General features: G+C 42.2%; 1 protein-coding gene and 1 long non-coding RNA gene across 3 annotated transcripts in view; one reads left to right on the top strand and one right to left on the bottom strand.

Annotated features, from left to right (window-relative positions):
- The window catches only part of adarb1b (adenosine deaminase RNA specific B1b), a 108,483-nt gene that overhangs the window by 33,960 nt on the left and 47,013 nt on the right, over positions 1-27,510 (top strand). The window contains exon 2 of one of the 2 annotated variants that reach the window (XM_071490626.1): positions 2,469-2,535. The gene's annotated coding sequence lies outside the window, so the exon portion shown is untranslated. Of the gene's footprint in view, positions 1-2,468; positions 2,536-27,510 lie in introns of those variants that run through there. The other variant, XM_071490533.1, reaches the window with a different exon arrangement.
- On the bottom strand, positions 1,024-3,050 carry LOC139628758 (uncharacterized). Its single transcript, XR_011692857.1, has 3 exons — positions 2,941-3,050; positions 1,729-2,189; positions 1,024-1,539 (listed from the first exon to the last, which is right to left on the bottom strand). It is a non-coding gene; the product is annotated as an uncharacterized lncRNA (long non-coding RNA).

The following is a 27,510-nucleotide window of genomic DNA, read 5'->3' as shown; positions in this document are numbered from 1 at the left end:
TTCCCCTTACTCTGCACTTGTGTTGAAAGTTTGGATTAGCTCAGGGCAGCCTCCATTTTCCAGCAGTCGGCACTTGAAAACTGTTTTGTCTTCAGGTTTCACAAGTTTCTGTAAGAAGCTACATGACGTGCAAAAGCTCACTCGGAGATCAGCCGCCCAAGCGTTTTGTTGCTGATTCATTAAGATAAACTTGCTTACCAGTTGTTGTCTTTAATTTATCACGATTGACATCTGCCACCGTGTTTGGCTGCTCATGTGGAACTGCAGCATGTGTTAGTAAGAATACCGTGCAAAAAAAAAAAACAACAACAACAAAAAAAAAAATCCTGAATCAGGAGCTGTTTTCAATAAGATTTGCAGCTGCTGTGAATTTTATAACAGACGTAGCATCACAGTGAAAGTGGCTGTCAGGATGAACCACATAAATGCTGATTCGTAGCTACTGCTCATGGGGGGGAAGCAAGGGTCATTTCTGGGATATAAATTATCCCCTGCATTTCAGCAGAGCTGTGCTTTCAAAGATTTCACTTTGTTATGGGGCTGTGCACTAACGGCCCTCAACCTCCACTTTCACCATTAGCCCCTACATTTTTTTCCTCCTGCTCTTGATAGTTAGTGGAGGAGGCAAGACACAGTCCCCAGAGCAGATGGTCGTGGTGGTTGAATGTTCTTAAACTCCAATTGATGCGTTCGCTTCTGCTAAATTAGCAGTAGTGTACACTTGTGCCTTTAGAGACCAGGCAGCTTAACTACCAGTGTAGCCTGTCCTCCTCCTCTTCTGTTGCATTTACTCGGTCACAAAACACGAGAGTGAGAAAAACACAAGGTGAGTCATAGCAACTCCCAGCTGACTTATGTAACAAATCTTTCACGATATTAACCAAAAAAAGCAGCCAGAGCTCGTGCACATTCAGTACGCAGATGCTCCACTTTCATTGCTGACTTCTTGTTGTTCTTAACATTCCTGCATTCAGCCGCTGGAAATGATTAGAAAATGATGTCATATCACAGCAGGTACATACTGCATGGGGTTAGTAAATGTAAAGACGTTCCTCCTTTATTGGTATTTTGGATTCAGTGAAGGTCATTCATCTCAGTGCTGAGTCTTGTGGGCCAGATACAGCTCATGTAAATATAAAGAGCATTGAACGGTGTGTTTGATTTTAGGCTTGTACTCAGCAGAAGTGTTTGAATTTATGATTTATTAGAATGTGTTTAGCTGTATGCTTTTGGTCACTGTTTCTGATCTAAAGCCATTAATTCATAGGAACATGCACATGTTGCATGAAAAAATTATGTAAATTGAAACTAACTTTGTGGAAGGTGACTCCTGTGCAAGGGATCCTCGTGGCAGCTCGGAGAGTCGTAGAGCACCTTGGTGGATGTGTTGAATACAGATGATGGAGACACACACACACATACACACACACACAGCTATCCACAGGGCATTGGAAGTTGCAGTAGATGGAGAGTGGAGTCTTTTTTCTAACTAAGTTGACCATATGCCCAAGCTGGATACCCCACGGTCTGCAGCATTTACTAAAGAAAGTAAAGGTTTTTTTTCAGTGAATCTAATTCGGTTGAGATGGATCATACCATTTTTACATTTTGTTCTGAGCTTTCAACATATATATATATATATATATATATATATATATATATATATATATATATATATATATATATATATATATATATTATTGATCTTCAATTGGTCATGTATGTTACCTGGTATCAGCATTAAATGTGCGACTGCTGCAACTCCTGTGATGCCTCAACTTGTGAGTTTTTCTCTTTTCTCTGTTTGTCACGGTTGAAGGGCAGATTACTTGGGCAATGTGAGGCAAGTTACTTGACGTTAATTTATTTAGAAGCCTGCCACTCAGGTTCTGTTCAGGCTAAACCTTGCCAGTGTCACCTCCGTTTTCTGTTTTCGAGATATCCCTCTGTCCTTGTGACTGTAACAATGGGATGGCAGTCACTAACGTGATTGGACGATGGGGCAGCATCTGTTCCCTGTTCCCACGCCTCTGGATGTCTCGGCCGTTCGCTGCCACACTGTTTTAAGAGCCGTTGTGTTGTGGTATTGATGTGGTTGGTGCTGGTTGGAGTCAAGCTGCCTGGGGCAGGGTCAGGAGGGTGTCGGCCAGCGGTTTCTTCTTCTGCTGTGGTGACGTCCTACTGGCTGCCTGCAGATATTCAGTAACACTAGTCAAGCCTGATATCAGCACCACAGTTAAGAGCAGGGTGTCCGTACTGACTGGGTGTAGAGGTTTTAATGCAGGATCCCTCTAAACCAGACTCCTGTTAATCAATTACAGTTTTTTACAGGCATATTTGAAGGAATCAATAATAATAACATCAACTCAAATATTTATATTTATTTAGTTATTATTTCCGATGTATTTTTAAGACAATATGTACAGAGCCTCATCTCAGATATATTAATGATTTTCCTTTTCCTGCAGGAGCTGTGTGGCGTTTGAGGACTGCAGAGGATTGGCACATAAACCCCTTTGATTACTCAGTGGAACGGTGAGTTCAGAACTGTGACATTTAGCTGGCACTCATACACAATGTGACCTATTTTTGGGAGTATGATCGAACAAGGAATAAGCACGAGGAGAGAATGAAGATCTCAAACATGCAAAAGGTGTTTTCAGGTGACATTAGTGCCACAGCACTTGGCAGCAGGACCTCCCATTCCCGGTTTTCCCTCTTTGATCAACTCAATCCAGTCATGTCAACAGAAACACCTGATATCTGTGACAAATTCAGTATTGTACCTCAGCCTGAGTCTGCTGACTACATGACTCTTTCAACCCTGGAGTTTCTCCAGGGACTGATGGCCCAGTGAGGGGTAACATTACCAATCATTCAGACATGAGGAGGGCTCATGTTCATTGCGAGACAGAGTTCATAAACAGTAGTGTAACTTACACGTGCGCCAGATCCCAACTCACTTCCCATCCCCAGTGTTCAGCTTCACAGTGGAGTGGATATATGCAGTTTTTGCTCTCCGTCTCTCTCTTCGCTCTCCGAGGTCTTTGAGGAGTACAACTCATATCTCAGCTCCACTGTGGCTATTTTTAGCATAGCTCAAATATCAGGGGATCCTCGACTCTTCCTGCATCCCTTTTTGTCTCTCTCTGCCTGTCTCCTCCATTTACCCCCCCTACCAGTTCATTTGAATCTCAAAACCCCTGCTCTGTTGTATTAAGATGATTAATGATAATGCATAGAAATACATTTACATACTGTGCATACAGTATCTCCCCATGTCCCTTTCTTACTCAGATGACAGTCGGTTTACTCATCACTGGGAGTGTTAGGCAGCGTGTAAAAACACAGCCTGTGGCCGTGGAGAAAATAAGGTGTACTCCCTCAAAAGGAGAACAAAAGACACTGTCAAGAGGCATTATGGGAAGTGTTGGATCTTGTGTTTTTTGGAGCTTGACCTATATCATAGGCTAAAAGTCAGGATGTCTTGGCCGTCGCTGCATCAGTTTTGACGACTCTTTTTAAAATGTATTATAAAAAAACCAAATGTAAGTTTAAGATGACACTACCATCTTTTTTCTTTTTAAGTAGCATGGAGCAGTGATTCTCATTGTCAAGGAAAACTCAGACACAGGTGGTGTTATTGACAAGAGGAGACATTTACTGCCCCCCTTGCACTTCTCTTAAGTAGTCTGCATTTTCCTGCTGGGTGCTCGGGGGAAGGACTGTCAGGTAGAGGAGGAGGGCCACGTTGAGAGGATTCTGATCACCGCAGGTGAGGGCCGTGCCCAGTGGCACTCCGGTGATGGCACCATGCTTTCTTCAGGAGGACCTTTTTTTTTATTTCTACAAGGTTAAAGGTGGAGAAAAAGCCCAGAAACAATGTTGTCAGCTCTGCCTGTCTCCACCGTCCGGCCTCCCTCATCCTCCACTCCTGTAAAGAGCAGAGACTCTCAACCTACAGACAGCATGGCCAGCATTAGCCTCTGTATCATCCCCAAACACACACAACTCATATTTTGCACTTGGCAACGTTAGCACATATTTGTTTGCTTACATTGTCAAACAGCCCTTCATGAGGGCCAAACCTGCTGTTAATTTCCATTACTGGTAACGCAAAAATTTTTAGCCAGTGTCTTGTTTTCTGTGTGTGTGTGTGTGTGTGTGCTGACATTTGTGAGTGTTTATGGCAGCAACATTTCTGAAGCCTGTGAGGCTGGAAACACAACCTGTGGCATCGCACCCTCCTGCTTCCACCTCACCTCCATTATTGTAATGAATATTTAGTGCAGCGTAGGCAAGACGGCCGATCCTGGTCCGGCCGGATTGTGATGTGCTGCTGCAGGGCAGTGGAGCGAGATGGGCTTTTGACAAGTTTGTGGCACCGCTGTTATTTTTTATGTGGAATTTTAGTGAGTTGCTTATACTCATAGTGTTTTGATTCATTTTTTTTTTATTATTGAAAGACAACACAAGGTGTAAAAAGGTAGATTAATTTTGTGATGCAGAGATTTCTACGAAAGTATCATTTCAGGACCAGCAAGAAAATTCAGGTGAGGAAAACTGAGACGTTGTGCTCCAGTGCTCTAACAGTTTCTCTGGTGCTTTTATGCATTTTGAGATAAACACTTTTGCACTATCACACGTTCCTTAGTACATTTTGTCTTGGTGGCATTGTTGTAGATATTTCAATGGCTATGATACATTATAGTGCCAGGTCTTCACTAAGTGATGGAAGATGAGACCCGTGTGCAATAATAACACACCTCATTTAGTAACTTTTTCTCGTTGTTGCTGCAAAGGTGGCTGCTTCCAATTATTCAGTCTTCATGCCACCAGGAAATATGCCAGCCATATCTCATCTGTGACAAGGGCAAATATTTTTTTGTGCATCTAAGTAGTACACCAATGAAATGGGAAGAATGGGAGAAAAAGTGATCTTTGATCTCACAAGTGGGGCTTATAATTAATAGCATTGTGTGTTGTGGTGTCATAAAAAAGTATAAAGCTGAGAGAGAATATTCTTTGTGGCTGGAAAATGCCCTGGCCAACCCTCTGGTCTGCAGTATGGAGGTTTTGTTGAAATTTTGATAATCTGCTGGGCTGACCCACACTAGTGAGGGGCCACATTGCATTGGATTCTATTGCTGAGGCATTTATTGAGTTTCAGCCCCATGAAATGATTAAAGGGATAGTATCACTTTTAGTATCATATAATATCAGCGTCTGCTACTTAATTTTTCAACCATTTGCCAGTTAGTGATTACCTGCAATTTATCTTATACACCGAGGGGTTTTCCAGTGTTGGACACTTGGGGCAAGACAACCACGGAGTTAGTTAATCAGCTCTGGGCTGCATCTTGACCCTTGTTTTCTTTACCTCTTGGCAAACTGGCACCATTAATTTAGTGCTGAATTTATCTGTTAGCAGTTCCTGTTTACACTTGACCCATAGAGCTTGTTTTGATTAGATGATTTCTAATTGAGTTTAATTTGGTTTATTTGTACTTGACATCGGAGATAGTTGCATATATTTCATGTGTGTCTCACTGAATCCAAAAATATCTGTCATGTCTTTGTGTTCAGATTGGACTGATTTATTACTCAGAGAAAGAATGCAGTTTTTTTTTTTTACAAATTGCAGGAATTGGGCGCTAAATTCAAATGAACATGAGCTGTGTGTCATGACCACTGACACAGCTCCAAGTGCAGACTGTGTGGATAAGTGAACCAAATCATGCACCTGTCACCTTTCACGTAACGTCCTCCCTCCCTCTCACCTCACAGCTTGAAAACCTCTGTCCACTGCCCACACCAGTCCAGGGGGGCTCCGACCCATCTGGCACTGGTGGAACAGACGGCCGTGTGTTTCTAGGTCCCCAAATTACAAGCAGAAAGCAAGTGTGGTCTCCATTGTCCAGCTAGCACATAAAATCGATCAGCTCTGGAAGTTTTCTCCCAGGAGTCCAAGCACTGCCGACAGGGTTAGAAGAGAGTGGGAGGTGTTTTTACATTGGGGCTGAGGTTTGCACCAGTAGATGAAGCTGATGTGATCACCAAAATCCAAGTGGACAAAAGGAACAGCTTAAAGATGATACAGCAGTAGTTTTACTGCCTTTAAAAGAGATACGAATGCCTTCATTCAGCCTCTGTTTTAAGATCAGTTCATTGTAATGAACTGATCTTCTCTATCCTCCTCTCATATTTAATCCTCATAAATCATTTGCCTCTAAAGTTGCTTTTGGAAAGCTGCTGATTATGACTCTTTTACGAGTTCAGGGATTTGGTCTAATGTGAAAATCAACATCAGCTTTCCAAAATATCTTAGAATAAACTCTGCGTTATGTTGTAATAGAATTATGTTTCTGTGTTTTGTCTTTTTCTTCAGATGCTCTAACAACATATGCTCTGTATGATCCAGCAGTCAGCGTGGTTCACAACACTACATCACACTGATTAGCATGTATTTACATGTAAGGAATCCATCTGGAACGTACCTGCGCTCTTTCACGCTCGGCACCCACACTGTTGATCTGTTTCACACTTTCTCTCGCAGTTATTTTCTTTATGCCTGCTCGCTGTCATACAGAAGTACATCATAGTACACGTGTACGCAGTTTTCCCTCCATCTGCGCCTGTGACCAGTCAGGAGACAGACAGATCTGGTATCAAAGCCCACATTTGTCTTGGAACCTGAAAGTGGGAGCAGCGACCAGATGCAAAAACAATGTAGTCATCGAGGGGAAGCTGCAACAGCGACTGCTGTCACTGATAGTGTAGACTCGACCCAGCAGAGTCAGTCTGCTTACTGTCTCAGTGACATCTGCTTTACACTGTGCAAACTGCAGATGGGACTTGGTGCATCTGGAACAGTGATTAAACTTCATATTACTACAATGGCAGGGTTGTGTTTACGTATCTGCACTGTAAAATCAGTTGTGTGTACTTCTGGAATAAGTGATGATCGGAGGTGTTATTATTCAATGCTGACACGTTGTATACATAGTCAGTGTGGGTATGATTATACACTTGTGGCATTTTGTTAATGTATGAAGCAGAATGTCCCATAGAGCCTGACTGATGCTGGATTTGGGAGACCCATACGGACGCCACTTAAAGTGGCCGTATTCTTTCTTTAAAAACAGAAACGCAGAACATGATTAACATTTCTAAGTAGGATCCCTTTAATTTTAATTATTAAGGAAATGACTGTTTGCTAAATCCTTCTGCCAAAAATTGACTGTCCAGTCATAGACGAACTGTTAACTTGTTCAGCCCTGTTAAGCTTTGGATTCCTCCACATGCTGAAGTGATGTGCGTGGGGCTGTAGTTAGAAACACGCTGGTTATATAAAGAGTTTAGAGGCTGGTGTCTCTTTTTTTTTTTTTTTTATCATCTTTCCGAAACCACAACTGCAGCAAAAGCACTTGGAGAACTTAGAGCAAAAGCACAAGCAATAGTGTTTTTACTGCATATTCTAATGTAAGCTGCAAATTGTTACTACAGCAGTGACACTGACGTTGTACTGACCAGACAGTACATCAGTCGCTTATTACTTTGCATTATTTTGTGGTTATGAAAGCACAGTTGAGGAGATCCATTGTATTATTCCTCTACTGCATGTGAGCCAGTCCTGCTTGATGCGTATCAGAGTTCAGGACAGCATTAATGGCCGTCCTACTCCGTTGGACCTGGGTGAGTTTACCCCAGCCAAACTCATTATTCCAAAATAGTGTTGTATTTCCAAATTACTCAAAGCCTTTTTAATGTTAAACGCCCTGTTTGAAAACAGATTCAGTGAAAAACAGTCCAACCTGTTCAGTCTTTTAACGTGATCTAATTTCATATTTCTTTTTATATGTTCTTGTTTTAAACTTGCTCAGCCAGAGACGGCGTGTCCAAGCTGCAGCTAATGAAACCTGTCAACAACAGTTGCTATTTCAGCAAAATCAACGGCCACTGGCCAGAGGTTAGAGGCTGCTTTTTTCTACCTCTGTTTGAAATCAAATACATATTGAGTGGGACATTTTACAGATGAAATATGAATTTGCCTGATCTCTGTGGATAAACTATATAATGGAGACACTGTTTCTAAATAACCTCAAACATACAGTATCGGTCACTTCACCGGAGAAGTGTGTCCAAACTTTTGACTGGTACAGCGTCATCTTTTGGAAAAGTTTCCTTTAGTATCAGACAAACTGATGTATGCTGATGTGTCAGTGGTGCATTATTGTTTTTATTATGAGTATATACGAGTGTATTGTCATCTTAGCTCAGTGATGCAATTTATTCTGAACATTTTTTTTACCAGCATGGATGACAAACTTGACCCAAGGCCTACCAAAAATAATTCAAGGAAATGTTTCATTGGTATTTTTTCCTCTTCAGGTTTTGTATATGAGGGTTAAATGATCTCTGAATGCCAGTTAACACCAGCTTGGCATGATGATCTACCTCAGATCAGCCCATCTGATCTGCCATCCAATTCATTCAGTATTAACAGACAGACAGATAAAACAGTACAGTGCTCTTCACAGTAATAAAAACCCCTCATGCATGTCTGCATTAGTTATCTGTCATTCTAAGCATTAATTTAAGGTCTACACTGGAGCCTCTCCTCAGTCGGACACACACAACTCAGATCGGTGTGTGTGCACACAGAGCTACGCTGAAATTCAAATATGACCGCTGCACAACAGCAAACAGCTTCCCGGCAAACACAGACCACATAAGAGGCTGAGGAATATCGTGTTACCTCAGCAAGATAAAACAGAGCGAGGTGGTCAGCTGTGTGTCAGGCTCGTTTACGGTCACACTGGCATCAAGTCTGGTTTGGACTTTTTAATCAACAACTAAATTAATAAGGGTCTGGCATTTAGAGTTTGGCTCAACATGACACTGTGTCCTGAAATCTAATATAAACCCTACACAAAATATGAGGAAGAAACAGAGAAGCAGACAGGAAAAACTTGCACTGCATGTCACTCAAATTCACACTTAGTACAGCAGTTTCTACTAGTTCTTTTGTTCTGTAGAGAACACCATCTCTCTGCGTTTTCCTTCTATACCAACCACTGAAACAGCACAAACACTCTTATGTTTTGGGGGGGGGGGTGGTCTCCAACTCAAGACAAGCAATGTAGATGACAGCCTGAAATTCAGTCTGTTTATTTATAAACCACTGGAAACCCTAGTTTGTACAGTAAATCCAAAAATACTCAAAACACAGATTTACACAAATCCCAGTCAAACATTGGTAGATGACTGCATATTTGTCACTGTGGTTCTGTAGGTGGCCGACCATTCCTCCTAGGCTAATTTTGATTCTAAAAATATCATTATCATTGAATTAATAAAAGGGAATTAGCAGCCGCAGCGGCTTGCAGTCAACAGATAGCTTTATTTACACATGTGCATGCTTTGCCCTAATAATCAGCCACCGTACCGAGTCAAATCAGATTGTTTTGGTCTAAACCAATTTTCTTTACAATGTCTTTGCTGTCTCCACCATAACTGAAACCCCCTTAAAGCCTCGCAGGAGAGAAAGGCTGTGATTTGATCTTCCTCACCTTGATCAGATTACACACTTGAATTAGTATAATTACAGCTGTTGCTGATTAATGGGCAGGCTATAATTAGCAGTCTGGATATAGGGAGGCTGTGAGAGAGAGTGTGTGTATGATGAAGAAAGAATAGTTGTGCATTTGTCGAGGTGTGTGTGTGTATGACTCTGTGAATGTGCACGTTATATTCTCATGTTTATGTGCCTCTACGTGTACATAATGGTGTTTCACTGCAGTAGAACAAGCTGAATTGGTTTTAACATGGAAACTGGCTCAGGCCTAAAAAAAATAATAACACTCATCTCATTATCACTAAAATCCTCAGAGAATCTGCGTGTACGTGTGTTCAAACAGCCATGAACATCAGAAGAAACAGGGTGGTGTAAACACCAAAGCTAAAGGGCTGGAAAACCCGACTTCAAGGCACCGCAATTTTATTTCTTTCATCAGTCTACTCGAATGATACACAGAGGAGTGTAACTCGCACAGACAGTTTGGCCAAAGCTTTCATCAGTGTCCAGTGATGTGATGTTACCAACGTTTCAGGCCAATCACCACTCACTGTGTGCACGGATACCGCTACATTTTATATCTGACTTATACGGCTCTACACAATGGATCGTTTATTGAGCGCATCCAAAGGCAGTTCAAAGTGCTTTACATAACACGTAGAAGCATTCATTGAGAAATACAGCTTTAAAACACAAATTAAGAAGATGGGAATAAAACGAAAGAAAATCAAAATACAGAAACGAGTAAGGTGCGTCAGATTAACTCAGAGGCAGAGGGATAGAAATGTTTTGAACCTGGCTGTTTCAGCAGTCCGATTATGGGAAAATCTGTAACACCACAACACCTCATTTATGTTATGTCATGACTCATTTTACCTTTATCAAAAAAACTGCAGCTCCCGCGATTTGGATATTACTTTTGGCCAGATTGAGATTTTGATAATACTGTTAGAGTCAGAGGACGTTAGAGTCGATAAATTTGACACTACAGCTGCTGTCTGATGTGCTGATCAAAGGCTAGTTTGCAGGAAGTAAACATCATGAGCATCTCCATGGTGATGTAGCCATTCTCAGCCAATCACAATTATGTCACACTACTGCATTACTTCTTCTTCTTCTTTTCATTGGGAGTTGTTTTCTGCTATATTATTGTTTAAAATCACATTTACAGAACCTTTAAATAATAAAAAAAACTCTTGTACATGATTGACCTGTAGCTTGGGACAGAGTTTGACACGTGGTTTATTGTGTCATTGTGTAAATACAGATTTCACTGTTTTCTCAAATGTGTGCATTTTGGTCGTTGGATGGACTGAAGCTCGTTGTTTCCTTGTGAGAGGGGAGTGAGCCTTTCCATCGAAAATTTTCACATCAAACCTACTTTGCTGCTAAACGACAGCAGTTGCATTTTCTCAAGCGGCCACCTTGTTTGCATCTTTTTATCCGTCTCTGACCTAAGGAGGAGCGGTCATGTGATGGCAGAGAAAATGACAGTGTTTTCCACCTGCTCCCATACACCGTGCTGCAGGTTAACCTCCAACCCTTGCCATCATTACAAAGCAGCGTGGCTAATATTCTACCACCCACCAACCCCTGGAATATAAATCCCGTCTAAATTGGGCTTCAGAAAGCATTTTGCAACCATGGATGATGACAGAGGTTTTAACTTTACACTTCAATGAATCACTGAGTACCCCCTGCCTCACTGAGGGAGCAGTCAATACAAACAAGATGGATTGTATAGAGCTGCTCTGAGAGAACCGGAGGGAGGGGAGAGAGGGAGTGATAAGAGATTGAGCTGCAGGATTTCAAATATTAATAGAGATGGAGTGTATATCAGACATTGTGCATGCATGAGCTGTTTGTGTGCACTCCAGGTTTTCAATAAGCTAAGCGCCCCCTGCCACCACACAGCCAACCTTTCAGTCAGGGAGCAGGGGCAGCCATGCAGAATGGAGGAGCAGGTAAATGGACAGGAGGGCTAGGATAGATTATTACACAGGTGCTCCAGCTGTCTCAGTGGCAGGGCTGTGGAGGTAAACCCAACCTTATCCCCTCTTCTCTATTACAGCTTCATAAGAGCCATTGACCCATTAGTCTGTTTGTACTGTTTCTATCTCCAAAGCAATCTTAAATATGTCATGATTTGTTCTATTGCAGTTCCAGTTATTCTGTTAATTAAACTTGAGGCTCGTGTTAGTGGTGTACATAATATTAAACCAGATATAGTATGGTTGCACCAAGCATAATCACAAATATGCCCTGCTTCCACATTAATAGAATCAGATGAAATAATGGAGTTGCTTGGTTTTGAAGTCCTCCAGTCGGTCAGAGAAGAGTCAGCTTCTAAGTACATTTGTCTAGTTTACTACAGAGTGAGCATTAACCAGGCAGATTCAGAGATGGATAAAATTGCCGTTTTTGCTGATGGGTCTACACTCAATAACCCTCCATGACAAAATGAAAACACATTTTTAGAAATTCTTTAATTTAATAGAAATCAAAAACATCTCAAAAAAAGTCTCACATTTGCAGAAGTATTCACAACCTTAGTGCAGGACTTTGTAGAAGCCCCCTTGACAACAAATACGGCTCCGGGTCTTCTTGGGTAAGTCTCTACGAGCTTTGCACACCTGGATTTGGGCAGTTGATCCCATTCTTCATGGCAGATCTTCTCAAGCTCCCTCTCATTGGATGGGAAGCATCTGTGAACAGCCATCTTTAGGTCTGTTTTATGGGGTTTGACTCTAGACTTTAGCAGGGCCACTCAAGGACAGTCAGAGACTTGTCCTGAAGAAACTCCAGCATCGTCTTGTCTATATGCATCAGGCCATTGTCATTCTGAAAGGTGACCAATTGCCCCAGTCTTAGTTTTCTTTAAGGACCTCTCTGTATTTGGCTGCATTCATCCTTCCCTTGATTCTGACCAGTGTCGTTTGTTATGTTTCCCCACAGGAATGGTATTATCCAGGTGATGAGCGGTGCCCGGTGTTCCCCAGACATAGTGTTTGGAGTTCTGCCCAAAGAGTTTAATTTTTGTCTCATCAGATCAGAGAGTATTTTCCTCATGCTCTCAGAGTCCTTTTATGCCATCTGTCTTATGACTTTTTCTCAAGAGACTTCTGTGTAGCCACTCTACTGTGCAGAGAGATCTCTGCAGAGGACTTCTGAAACTCTGTTAGAGAGGCCTTCATAAGCAAGGCCCACATTGCCTGGTGCCACAAGAGTCCTTATGGTTATTATTATTATTACTGTTGTATTTTAAAGTGGAAAAGTGAAGGAGTGTGAATACTTTCTGAAGCCACTGTATCTTCATCCTCTTTAATGCTGATTCATTAATCTGTTCATGGAATCCACTCCAGCCAATATGTCGCTGAAGCAAAGAGAATTTTTGACTTATTTTTTTAGCAAGTGTGTGGTTTGTGATCATGAAGAATAATGCCAGGAGGATTTCCTTTACCCACATTTTATGACTTTAAGTCAAACTATGTAACTTCAGCTGAAAAACAGCCACTGTGGCCACAAGTAACAATCACAGGGTAATAGTTAATAGTATAATATAGTGTAACAGTAACCCAAGTAGAAAAGAACAATCATGTAATAAACTGACTTCAGTTATGTCCATTATGCGGCTAAATCTATCCAAAGTTTGCCAACATGAGCGACCACAAGCATCTGGTCAGACCTGAACAAGTCATGCTGTGTCTGCAAACCTCCTGAGTGTAACTGACGTGAGGAAGGAGATATTTTATTATTGATGAATCTAGATTTTTTTTGCTTTGCTTCTCAGGTGGTGGTTTTAGGTGTTTAAGCAGATACTATGTTTCTTCCAGATTTCTGCACCTTAGATTTACATTGGCAGGGAAAACCGCAGCCTAACACCATGGCAGATTGCTCTCCATAGGTGATGTTGAAACACACAGTGCCTCAAATCATGTGATTCACTGTCCCCCACTGTCGTTCTCTCACTGTCTCTTTATCTCACACACAAACACTACCCTGACTGTAGCGTCAGTAAACACATTTCCAGTGCAATTAATCAGCTGTGGATGATGTTTAATTTTATTAATTATACAGCTTGAATGCCAGGTTTTGACACAATTAAATGAGTGTGTCAGTTACCTACAGTATTGAGAAAACTCCTTTTAAAAGGTGTCGAATTTCTGAAACTATAGAATCTTTATTATTTAATGATTTTGAATCTGTCCTCTAGTTGTTTGAAATACAGCTGGCTGAAATGATGAACATGGCCTAAAGTCTCTCATCTGTGTGGAAATGTGCCTTCAGGTTTTTTTTACCTTCATAGACTGGAATAATCGATCAGTGTCTGAACCACAGTCAAAATGAATACTTGGATGAAAACAATCACAGATATGAAGCAAGTAAGGAAGCTTTTAAAAGTGCTACAGATCCATCTGCAGTCATTTTTTTAAAGATTCATTTGCCGTTCAGCAGTCTGTGTTTGGACCGCTACAAGTGTATGCTTGTGTGTGTATTTAATTGGCTCCGCTGAGTGAATAACATTTGTGGATGTGTAGTGATGTTGTTTTCTCCCTGCGGCATTGGGCCCTTTCAACATCACTGCGTCATGGCTCAAGTTCGCGGTCACATTTTTCTGGAATGATCTCCATTATATAAGAACTGAAATAAGTGGAATAGCTATGCCAAATCGACATACTGCTACACACATGCACACACACAACCACACACACACACACACAAACACACATGCTGTATTTCCAAATGCTCCAGCTGGTCGGCTGGCACTGCAGTGAGAGCCATACTGCTTGGACACGACGGTTACCAATGTGTCAAGTTTTTAATTGCAAAGTTCATTATTTCAGGATTAATGTGGATGGAAGGAAGAGTGGGTGAATTCAGCAGTAATAAAAACCTCAGCACTCGCACTCATGTCATATTTTAAAGCTTGTCAGTGTTGTATTAGGAGTGGCGTATTCCTGCTGGTGCAGCAATAGACATAGTGGAAATAATGCGTCCCGTGCACACAGATATATTGGTCAGTTGCGGTGTGTTAGCAAAAATATGTACTGTGTGTTACATTAAAGGGTGTCGACATATCAGTGACCATGAGACATGGCAGTTCTTTGACAGTGTGACCGTGTTGGTGTTAAGCGCCGTGCTGTTCTTCCATTCTGCCCGAGCAAGGTTTCTTCAAACCTGTGAAGTTCGCTGATAAAATTAGCACAGTGAATTAGCACTGATGAGTCACTCATTATCAGCTTTGTGTATGTTGGCAGGAGGTGGGTTGTTGTGGGCTCCTCTGCTCGTCCAGGTCTTCTATTTACAGCCACATAAATGCTGTAAACAAATAGAATATGTATGTGAAAATTCAGTTTGTTTTCATGATGAACAGAAGGTCTGTGGTCAAGATTGTTTTTCGCTGATATTGACATGTAGCTGTGTATGAAAACCATGTGTTTGCTGCATTTATTAAAGCTGCTGCAAAAAAAAATGAGGATACTGAGAAAAACCTATTGACTTCCACTACAGAAATATAACTGTATTCAACGGCTCTGAATGGTCCCCAGTTTTGTTTTCCATTGTGTCCATGGTGAGGAGGTCTTGTTTTGTTGCATGAAGGTTTTGATGGGATTTGAACAGCCCCTCTTCATCCTCAATATGAGCAAAAATACAAGTTCAGATACAGTTTTCAGACAACAGCAGCATTTAAAGCAATTTGACGTGGGGTTGTGTGAGGTTGTGTGATTACCTGAGGTAGATTCGGATCGATGTGCTCTCAGTTCGGAGAAACAGACGAGTGGCAACACAGAAGCTGAGCGATGTGCTGCTGTGGATGGGGTCAGCAGAAAAAAAAATGTTTTAGCTACTTAAAAAAAGAAAAATATCAGTGAAGTGTGCACTTATTTTGAATATTTTCACACCTTTATCTTGCCATCAAACAGTCCTTTCCTTTGGAACTACATTTTCTCAGCTGTTGAATTGCAATATGCCAAACGCACCTACGCTTAGCTCTGACTCAAACATCTGTAGCATACAGTGTGCGCTGTAGGTGCGCTTGTGCGTGGTACTGTGGTAGTTCAGCGGTAGAGAAAATGGAAAGGACTGTTTGATGGCAAAATATTCAAAATAGAGCATATACTAAAACTGATCATATTTTTTTCTGCTGACCCCATCTACACCAGCCCATCACTTAGCTTCTGTGCCGCTACTCGGTGTCTACTTCTCCAAACTGGGTGCAGGCAGATCCAAAGATGCTGCAAGTAATATGCTGACCATGTATAATTACCTCACACAACCCCATGTCAAATAACCTGAACTGTCCCTTTAAAGGCATTCTGCATCTATAAAATGTGCCTGAAAGAGAGGTAAATGCTATTTTTTTGTTACTGAAAGCAGCTCTGTTCACTTTGCTGGCTGTGGTTAGCATTAATTGAAACTGCCTCCTGCAGTTTATTTGGTCATGTCGCTCCGCACTAGCAGTGCTGCACATCACAGAAATGCTCAGGGGTTTCTAACAGAGCACTACGGGGGAGATTTGACAGCTATTTTACCCGGAGCTTAATGGGTCGCTATAAACAAAAGCTCAAAATGATTCAGGCTTTATGCAGCTGTTACAGCTGTTACAGCTCCATTAAAATGCCTTGATCGACTCTGATGTTGATTTTGGAGTTTGGCTCAAGACAAACCGATAAAATATTACCTCTACATCAAGAAATGTGGTTGAAAGATGAAGGTTAAGAGGATACCTTCAGGGAACACCTAAAGTTGTACAGAACAGTTTCCTAACTACCTACTACTTTGCCCCTACAGTTTTTTTGGCTCACTTCAAAACACATGTACTGTACTTCGCTACATGTGGTGATGTAGCCGACTGCCAGCCCACGTGTGACTGCTCGGTCCATATATGAAAAATTGATGTGATAGAACGACAAATGGCTTCTCCTTGAATGTTGCATGCAGAAAATGACAGACATTTGCTGGCATGTTTTAGTGCACTTTCAAGCAGTCAGATGACATTATGCACTCTTGGTTGACTGTTGACGTAAATATCATTATAATACATATATAAGGAAGGAGTTGATCTTGTATCTTTTCACGGGGGAGTGGACAGTTGTCTCAGTGGAGGGAATCACTTCCCTGCCTCCTCCTAGCACTGCGGATGACTGCATCTTCTCTTTTTTCTCGCTCCCTCCCGTCCCCATTTTGTATCTCCCCCGGCTCAGAGCTGGTGTGTTTTTGTGTGTGCGTTGCTCTATATTGTTTGGAGTAAACATCATTACCTTCATATCTGTTTAGGCGATAGAGGAGCGGATAGAAAGAAGTTGAGGAAACACATCAGAGCAGACGTAGTGGGTATCAAATGAGCACTACCAAACATCCTGGGGTAAGCCATTATCAATAAGGCTAAAGCTATGCTACGTCGAAAGGCCCTGGGTGAACAGCAACAAGAACCACAACAACAAAAACCAGCCTTGGCAGCGCATGACCTCATTGTCTGTTCATGTCAAAAATGCTGCTGCCAACAGTCTGTTTGCCTCTGCTTGTCTCTGCCACTTCCCACCTTTTTTAGATGTTAGTTTGTCCCATTATGTCATTTCATTTCAACTCCACTGCGGCCTCCCCGCTCTCCTCGCACTCCATTGTAATTACAAGCACCATTTGTGTGTGGTGATATCAACAGCGTATCATGCCCACTCTTCTGGCCTGAGCACATTTATGCTATAAGTCATACCTTGTTCAGCTAGTCAGCGTTTAAGCATTTAGACCTCACTTTGTTTTTTTTTTTCCTCTTCTCTCTTTCCGTGTCTCTTTTTCTATTGTGTCATCATTGCAGCATGAGTGTGACCCATCATGTTCGGAAACTAGTTATATAAACATGGCCCCGAGCGTTTTGTCACACCAGCGCCAGCCTGTGACACAGTGTACAGTATGTACATGCAGTGCAGCCGCCACGTCAGTTTTCATTCAGAATTTGGGATTTAGAGTGTAAGTAAATGATTGAGTGCACACCAAAGCAGTGAACATTGCTTTACACAGAAACTCTGCAGCTTGTGTAAGGGACTTTGTTTTCAAAATAAAGCCTCAGAGAACTTTATTTGCAGCCCTGCATCTGGAACAAAGCTTTGTTTTTCGCCTCAGTAAAGGTGAGTCTGACCATCACGCAAAAATGTGAAGCAGAAGGTCAAGGCCAGCTAAAAACGAAATGTGTGTGTGTGTGTGTGTGTGTGTGTGTGTGTGGCAGGAGAGAACAGAACATTGTGTCATTGAAGTCCACTCGAGTTCAATGACAGCAAATCTACCCATAATGCTTTGTAACACATCAGAGAGCATCTCACGGGGCTCCAAATTACCACTCACATCTGCCGCTGCTCTGTGCCACAAATACCCCTCAAACCACATACACACACACACACACACACACACACACACACACACACACACACACACACACACACACAACCATACTCTCACAAATGCACATGAGCACCAAAAGCCAAGCGAGGGCCTGTTTGAATTGATTAGCGAGTCATAATTGAAGCAATGATGTGCTTAAACGGAAATGATGGAGAAAGTTCCTCTAATAGATTGTTCTGTCAAACCAGTGACTCTGTCTTGCATTCAAATTGGGTTTAAGTTATTATTTCAGAATCGGTACGCTGGCATGTGCGCAGTGAGAGGAAGCATAGGCTCAATGAAAACTGTGAGATGATGACTGACAAGAAATTTGACAAATATCATTTACTTAGAGAAAATCCTAACTGAATTATCGTAACATAAAATGAGGAGCCAGGCCTGATCACTTTGCACCAAAGAGAGAAGAAGGAAGCAAAAGACCGAGCATAGGTGAGCCCGGCAGCTCAACCTCAGGAGGTTTGCATTTTCCTCTGAAGTTCTAATGTGTTGTTTCCTGTCTGAAGTGAAGCATCCATGCCTGACAAAAGGGATTTTGGAGCAAATGGGGCGAATCTCCAGAGACGCTGCTCAGAAGGACGAGCTTCTCCATTGCAACTCTAATGTAGCCTTTAAGGCGCAATTTACAGATTTCCAAACGTTCTTTGGCTGTCTACACTAAACAGTCCCCCCACTTCAGAAAATCAGGGATCGGGCTGAAATCATTTCAAGAAACACATCAGCAAAAATTTAATCATGATGGCAGTTCCATTTTCGTTACCTCAGATTTTCCCTCTCAGTTCTCTCTTTTATGCAGATACAAATATTTTAAATCTCTCCCATGAACCAACACACACACAAACACACTCACAGTCTTTGCTGCAGCCTCCTACACAGAATGGATTTGCAATCTTGTCTGTAATTAATACAAAGAAAGCTCCAAAAAGTTGTACCGCAGCGTGCCTTTTCTGAAGCTTGGTTCACATTTTAGTATTTGTCATAAATAGCAGTTCACCACTACAATGAAAGATTTTCCCGTCACGGCTTCTTGCAGTGTTTTATGCTGTTTGCCACGCCTCAATACAGGCCTACCCACTCGCGTCAAGAAATTATTACATTTTTATGAAACGTTGACCTTCAAGGAAAAGATGCAGGCGCTGTGTCACACAGATGAGTCACCATCTGTCTGTTTCAGCTCAGTAGTTGACAGTGATTAATTGACTGATCACAATCTATGTTTGCATTGCAAAGTAAAGTCACAGGAAAAAAAACAAGTACTGTTTTAAGGCTCATGTTAGATAAACAGCAGCTAAATACACATTTTTGCCCAAAAGAGTCTTAATTGAACCTCATCATGTTTCCTTGTCTCTGTTTTTGTACCCATTATGTTTGGGTCCGTCTTCTCTTTCAGACGAAACACAGCCTTCACAATAAAAGCACCCTTTGGATTATTATTATTATTTTTTTTTTTTTTTTACCACTAATAGCGCTATGAAGCAATGTTTTTACAAGTGGGGGCCCAACGTGTTTGTTTGCATAATCTGCTAACGCGATACATACCTCTGCTGCCGGTTTCATGTGATGCTGCTGATTAACATTTGGCGGTGGCACCGTGCCAAGAAATGTAAGTAAATGTGACAACAAAGTCCAAACAGAAAACTGCAACCTAACACACATGGGCGTAAACAACGCACAGTATGAAATATTAAAAAAGGAAACACCACTGTAAAAAGATTCACCACATTTTTCAGGCCTGAAGAATACACATAATGTAAACTATCAATGTAAACATAACTTTGTTTGCAGACAAGAATACTCTACTGGTTTAAGCCTTCACTCCCCCCTCCTTTTTTTTTGTGGGTCTTTTATATCAATTACCACTTTGTGTGGTAGTTGAACTCGACAGCAGTAGATGCTGTAGGTCAGGATTTTAAGTGTTCAGTGATAATGAGCCTCTACCTTCTTTCATTGCGAACAAACAAGCAAAGGATTCAAAAGGCACCGATGGCAGTGAATTGTTTTTCAGCTGGTTCACCTTCCTCTCTCCCCGCATCCTGAAAGCACTCATTTTCACATTTACATTTGCTCCTAGTGCCATTTCCACTCTATCATAAGCTCTCTGCCTTCCTCGTTGTCTCCGCTGTTTATCTGCCCCCTCATTCTGTCTATTTCTGTCTCTGTTTTACCTTGAACAACCAAATGGGCAAATGACATTGAAACCCTCCTAAGTCAGCAAGTTTGTACCACATTGAATCATTAGTCCGTCAGCCCACTGTGCAGCTCTACATAAAACCAGATGACGATGTCTAACAGTTATTAATTAAAAAGCAAGGCAGTTTCCATGAGCCAGAAGTACATCATGCTGACTAAAGTATAACAGAAATAATAATATAATGATATTGTTAATACAGAAATTTGATTGGCCAAATAAACAGGGATAAATATTTTTAAAAAAAGAAAGTATTTGGACAATAAAACTTGAATATTTTCTCTCAGCTGTTTTTTTTTTTTAAAGTGCACTTGAAAAGTGGCTATTAGGGATGCAGTACTGCCCGAAATCTAAAATAGTAACCCTTATGTAACCATGGCCTTTGCCTGGTGAAAGGAGATGTCAAATGCAGTGCTGCAGTATAATGGCTTTAAATCTTTCTCAGAGAGCAAAGACTAAACAAACGGAGAACAGAAAGTGAGAGCAAAAGGACCTTTTATTTATTTATTTTTTGCCTGTAATGGTCTTTTTTGTTCATGAAAAATATTCCTCCTAGATGAAGAGAGACTAACTATGACATGTTGAAGTGGTGTTACATTAGGTTTTATTATTCCACCAACTGATTTACTGATGTAATGTGGATAGTTAGATGAGGATGGCACAGCACTGAAATCATATTGTAAATTTTTTCTCCCTGAAAGTTCTGACAGTGATTCATTAGTGCTTCGTGAATTTTGTCCCTGATTCTGCAGAAGTCCTTGTTTGAAGGTGCTTTTACCTCGAAAAGAAACCCTGCAGCCTCCCGTGTTTTTGGAAACTGCAGCTGTCAACAGCACCATTTTTGGGATTGCCAAGGCAACAGGCGATCACACAGACAGCAAAGAGAAATTTCCACAGACATGTAGACAGATAAAAAGCAGCCAGTGAGCAAATCAGACCAGCTTTGTTCACTGGTCCATATTAGAGCCGGCCTGAGGCAGCCGTGGCCAGATGGCAATCCCAGAAAGATGTTCCACTATCCTATCTTATTGATACTGACTCACTGCCTACAGCTCATGTGTGTTTTAAGGGGGCTGCGTACTTCATCTTCTTTGTAGATAGTCTTGTCTTTCTTCTAACGTGCATTTATCAGCGGAGCACTTCACTGTGCACACACTCACACCTGAGAGGTGCCCGGTGCAACTGCAGTCCTCTGCTGCCGGCCGCTGGGAGCAAAGCCTTCAATCATTTAAGACTTACACACGCTGCACTAAAAGGAAACAACCATGTTTGTGTTGGCGTGTGTCAGGCAGCGAGAAGGGGATTGGGAGAAAGAGGGGGGGAAAAAAAACAAAGAGTGGAAAGCAAGGGAGTGGGGTGAGTGGGTGGGGGGAAGGGAGGGCTGGCAGAGGGATTGAGGCTTGGGCGCCACAGGCACATCTGCCCATGCCTCACTTCCCCGCTCTGCGGTCTCTGGCCTGGCACATTGACACCGGCAACAACGCATCAGGAAGCTGTCACTTTGTTTTATTTACAGTTCTGGTATTGTTGCTTTCCCAAGATCATTTTTTCCAGGAGTGTGAATGTTAATTGCTTCTCGTGCAAAAAGGGGAAACTTCAGCTTGACTTCTTTGAATTTTTTGTTTGTTTTCTTGTTCTGTTTCACATTAACACGACTGAGCCATCAGATAACCCACTAAGCAGCACGGAGCAGACGTATCGGAGCAGTTTGGGGTTAAAGAGGCCGTCCTCTGTGACATCTCAGTGGTTATAATCCGGAGAGGGAGACTGTTCCTGTTGGTGAATTGACCGCACAACTCAAACTGTATGGTAACTTTGGCACACACAGATCTCGCTTGATTTAGTCCCAAGAGTGTAGATTGGAAACCTACTGGCTTTATTAATATTAATGAAGGGGGAGGGGGGGAAGGGGGAGAGGCGGAGGGGGGAGGGGGAGGGGGGGCACAGCTCTCATGAAACCCAGTCTTTCCATGAAGTCCAGCAGGTGGTTAAATACAGCACCTGATGGAAAAAAGATATTTTTTCACTGGACTCCAGCTCCCAGTTGTTTGGAGCTACTATAAATTTCCCAGAGCCAGCTTGTCAGGGATTACCAGATAAAGCCCACAATTGTAATAAAAGATTATCTTGTGAGTGTTTGAATACATTTTTCCATTTGAGATTCGGGTCAGCTTTTATCCTGCACCTGGCTGCGCTACAGCCACGGGCTTTTCCAGTCAGTTGCTCCAGTCTCACATTGAAACGCTGCACTTGTCCTCATAATTGATTTTAAGGACAACCTAACATATGTTATATTACAAGGTGAGGCCCGTGAAAGAGGCTAGAAAGTCATAACACCATTCATTGCCTTCGGAAATTGAATGGAGCACGTGTTCCCTCAAGAGTGTGCGTTTGCATCTGCTGGTCCTCCAGGAACAGGTCACACTGATAAAGGCTTCCCTACAAAAGGTTCTCATTTTACCAGGTATAAGGTTCAGCCTGCTTTACTGGACCCTGGTTTTTTATGTTGAGTCATCTCAAACACTCAGGATGTCAGACACACACACACACACACACACACACAAACAAATGCGAGCACAACATGTTGTGGCCTACTTCTCCTCTACCTCCGTTGTAATTCTATCTGTAACCACTGAATAGGCGAGTGCGTGGGAAAGCCTGAACCGCCATTGTATGACGGGAAGGCTGGAAGAAAAGAGAGGTTGGAGAAGCAGTGCACGCTGGATTTAGTCTCCATCTTGGAAGTGGTTAATTAGCTAGAACTCCACATTCCTATCCAATGAGAATGAACCCAGAGTCAGAGGAACATGTCTGCGTATGCAAACATACATAAACACACATTCACACATTCCACCATAATTACAGTCAGACTAACTCTCACGCATTTTGTCCTCACGCAGACAAGCTAACACACAAAGTCCTGTCTTTCACTTCTCGGCTTCCAACGTAATGAGAGCTCCGGTGGCAGCGCTGGATGGTCGCTCTGGGCGGTGGCAATGCAGATGTTACCTGGTGGCTCTATGCTTTCCACTGTGTGTGTGTGTGTGTGTGTGTGTGTGTGTGTGTGTGTGTGTGTGTGTGTGTGTGTGTGTGTGTGAGAGAGTGTGAGTGTGTTTGTGATTGCAAGCCAGCTGTGATGGCCAGCTGCCCACTTTACCAAGGCCTTGGCAGCTCCCCAGATGGTTGACCCAGATAGAGAGGAACACACACTTTCACTCTCTTTGATACACACACACACACACACACACACACACACACACACACACACACACACACACACACACAGTGAGATGTACACCTGCATGGGCACCCTTTGCACGGAGCTGTTTGCGTAGTCCCACTGGAGCAGGTGAAGGAGGAGGGGGAGAGTTTTTATGGCTTATTTTCGGCTTGACCTCGAACTTTCCTGGTGCAGCAAAGTTTTATGACAATGTGGTTGTTTGTTGTTGAAAGGTGTACCACACAGCAGTAATTGGGAATGCTGAGTTTTTTTCAGCAACTGTCAGTAAGTGTAATATAAAAGGGATTTCCTACAGCAGGGCTGTTCAATTAAAATTCAAGATGGTCCAGTTAGACAAAAATCCATCCCACTTTCCTCCTTTATTTCTCCGACATTGTCTCACTGTGTGTGTGTGTGTGTGTTTCTCACCAACTGACTCGAGTTGCAATAACTGGCTGAGTGGCGTCATGTGACCAGTGGCATAAAGACTAGAAAAGCTGTGCCAGTTAAAATAGAAACACGTCTTCAAAATTTAATAATTCTAAATAATTCATAGGTTACATGTCCGGGTCTGAATAGGACGGCCTCTGGGTCCGGATCCTGACCGTGGTGCACCCATCAGTGGCCTCCGGCCTATAGTGATGTAGCCATAGAAAATTACCTGACTGTGCAGTTTGTCTCAGCTCCAGGGAGCAAATTTAGCATCTTAAACGCATGATGTCTTTAGCCCACAACTCCACTTTATCAACCTCGTTGTTTTAAGTAAAAATGTTTATATGCCACTTGCCCAGCACAAAATGACAGATAAATAAAGTTAGTGACCAGCTGGTGAACACAGTGATGCATTTAGCAACTACAGAGCATAACATTTAACTCAAGAAGTGGTGGAGACCAAAACAGAGCTAAAATGAGAGTGAATATTCATTAGGTGTCTCCCTGTCTACTGGAGGTGTAAATAAGAGATTTCAGCAAATCAGAAAAAACTACATAGAAGTTGTTTTGTGAATGGTCATATGGGTTATTTTTAAAGAGTGTCAAATAACTTCTGTTGCCTTTAGGTAGGAGGGGATGTTGTAACAGTGTTATTGCTAACTCATAGTCATTATTAAGTGCCAGCCATAAACTGCTGCAGTCCCTAACACTCACCTGTCACAGCGTCCCTATGGTTCCTCCACGTAGTCCAATGAGAAATGACCTAGAAAAGCTTTTTAACATTGTTGGAGCCTTGTTGTTCCACCTTTGAGCCGGCAGTGGATCGACCGCTGTGTAGAAGACAGACCCAGCTTGGCGGGACAGAAGCAGACACTGTTGTGTTACTGTGTGTTGTGTTTCCAATTCTGGGACGCCTGTTTTCTGTCTGAAATCAGAGTCGGCATAATGAGGGGTCTTCTTCACGGCAATGTAGCGGGATCTCAGTTTTAAAGGGGGGGGGTTGTGTATTCAGAGGTGTCTTTCTGCAGTCACATATGTGTGTGTGTGTGTGTGTGTGTGTGTGTGGGTGTGTGGGTGTGTGTGCGTGAGTGCAGTCATTATCCTCAATGTCACACCGCATTGCAGTGCAGTAAAACCTTGTAGTAACTGTGTGTTAGTGTGCGTGTGTGTGTGTGTGTGTGTTATATTCGATCCAGCAGTTTCAGGGCAGGCTTCCTTAGGCTGATACTTCACTCTCTGATGTTGGGACTGAAATTCAAATTGAGTTTATTATTCAGTTAAAATATTTTAGCATTTCCACTTATTGTAATTTTGGTCTTTTAATGGCCTTTGAGTCTGTTTCACTGCCCATCTCACTCCTCTTCATTACATCTGCCCTTGCTTTGTAATTAACACCCCCCCCCCCCCTTTTTTTTTTGTCCTTTTCATTTCTTTCCCTGTGACCTCAAGTTCTCCCCCTGTTCTCTCTAAAGCAGGAAATGGTAGGTTGTGCCGTCAACAAGGGCGCACAGCAGAGCAGAAAGATAAATTGGTTGAGAAAAGAGGCTCATTCGTCATAAGAGAAAACGCTGACGTCTCTGTTGTAACAGATAATAAGACAGTGAGGACTATTAAAAGTGAGGAGAAATGTACAATGGTTCAGCACGACGGGTGGCAGGATAAAAATTCTGTTGTCGATTATGAGAAACTAACGTGTGTGTGGATACTCTCAGCCACACAGTTTTTCATCGCATCAATTTACTATTAAAATGTCTGCAAGCTTCCCTGGAGGGAAACGCTTCCCATTATGAATTGTTCTGCATTACAGTTTCATTGTGTTAATGTTTTCTGACCCAACTTTGTGTCATAATCACACTTTACTTGAAAGCACCAGTCATCTTTTTCACCTGAACACACTGCGAAAACGGAGAACTTTTTTTTCAGTAAATTGATCTGAATGTTCCAAAATTACATCTAGTGCCTCGCAGCCTACCTGCAACTGGAACCTGAGCAACCGACTTGTCAGTGTTGCCATGACAACATGCAAATTTTTTTTTTTTTTTTTTTTTTTTTTTTTTGGGTTTCCCCGAGATTGTTGTAAAAATGTTGCTTGCAGCCGCTCAGCTGAGCCAGAGTTGACACGAGGAACAAAATGAAAACTGTGGAACATAATCAAAATAGCTCAGTTTGATTGGTGTTGAGTGGAGCACCTCAGGTTGTTAATGAGATCTCAAAGGGAACTGGAGCAATATTGGAGTTGGAGTGGGGATGTGATTCATTTTGTTATGGTACTCTTGACATATATGTAAGGCTCTTGGTTTATATTGGTATGAAATGTTGGTTAAACCCTGCAAAATAAAGTAAAACACTTCATAAACAGTCACAAAATCCTACAGTGGCTTGAAGTCTGCTGCCCTTCTCCCACCCTTCCTCTCTCACAGCTTCTTGGCTTTGCCCCTCAGGTATATATCTTGCCAGAGGGACGAACACAAAGCCGCCTATTGTTCTCCCCCTGCCTGTGTCGAGCACACATGCACACAAACATATACCGTACGTACACACAGACACACACCACCTCTGGTCAAGCACCAGCCAAAAACCCAAAGCCCCAAGTAGTGGAGTGGATGTGTCGCAGGCGCAGAGCTGGAGGGCTGGTTATGGAGGGAACCACACCCAGCAGTGGGAGCTGATGGTAGGCTTGGGAACCAGAGGGAACTCCCATAGGAAGAATTAAGTCATTCCTATTTACAGGCCCACTTATTTAGAACAGAAGCTTCAGGCTTCTGTTTAGAGCGGCAAACAGTAAAATATAGCAACAGTTAAACGATGTAAAATAAGCAGTGAGGTTTCTTAAATAAAGTTTTGGAAGGTACTAGAAATTACCAGATTATTTTAGTGGTCTGGTGTGTTTATAGAAAATTCTTTCTTTTTTTCTTTCTGTGTATTCCCTCACAATATAAATGTCAATATCCATGTATATGTGTAAGCTCTATGATGCCACATAGAACACGTTAAAGCTTGGCTCTGTCTGGCAAATGGCCCGTTGATAGTCTTTGCTAATAGTTTAATGGAAACTTTTTGCTTATTCATTTTTTGATATTTTCCTTTATTTTCTTCATGTTTTCTGATTGGCCATTTCCCATGCAGTGCAGGTTTTGTCGCTGCTTACTCTCACTGCTGGTGAGGGTGTCAAGTCCAGGTGGTTCCTGTGATACATGTGGAGCCACCAGCTGCTTCCTCACCTGCCACAGCGGAGCTTCATCAGGAGGCTCTAACAAACGTGAAAGTTCACACTGTCCCCTGCAGATTCCACCCACTTTCACAGAGCGCTAGCCAACCAATAGCTGTCAGGAGTGCAGTATCAAGGACAATTCCTCACTGGCTTTCCACGCCTAGCACCTGTGTTTGATGGAGAGCTCAGCCAAGCTGGTAGCATCTCTGTCCCAGACTGAACACCGCTCCCTGTAATACTAAACGCAGAAATGTATCATTTTAAGCATTAATGAAGTAACACAACTACTAGAAACTGAACCACCCTTGCAACTCATGCAACCAAAGTAGTGTTGCCAACACAAAATCCTTTCAGCCCTGCACTTTAAGAAATGGGAGTCAAAATGTATAGCTTGGATTGACGTCTCTTGCATTGTGAATTCTACCCAGGACCTGAAATATGCAGTCTTACACTGACTAACAAGAGTTTTTCAATTCAACATCGCTGAA

The sequence above is a fragment of the Trachinotus anak genome, unplaced genomic scaffold, assembly GCF_046630095.1.
Source record: "Trachinotus anak isolate AG129_WGS33_773 ecotype Australia unplaced genomic scaffold, CSIRO_AGI_Tana_v1 ptg000001l, whole genome shotgun sequence".
Lineage (NCBI taxonomy): Eukaryota > Metazoa > Chordata > Actinopteri > Carangiformes > Carangidae > Trachinotus > Trachinotus anak.
Note: the sequence above shows the minus strand (reverse complement) of the source record. Positions and strands in the feature narration are given on the sequence as shown.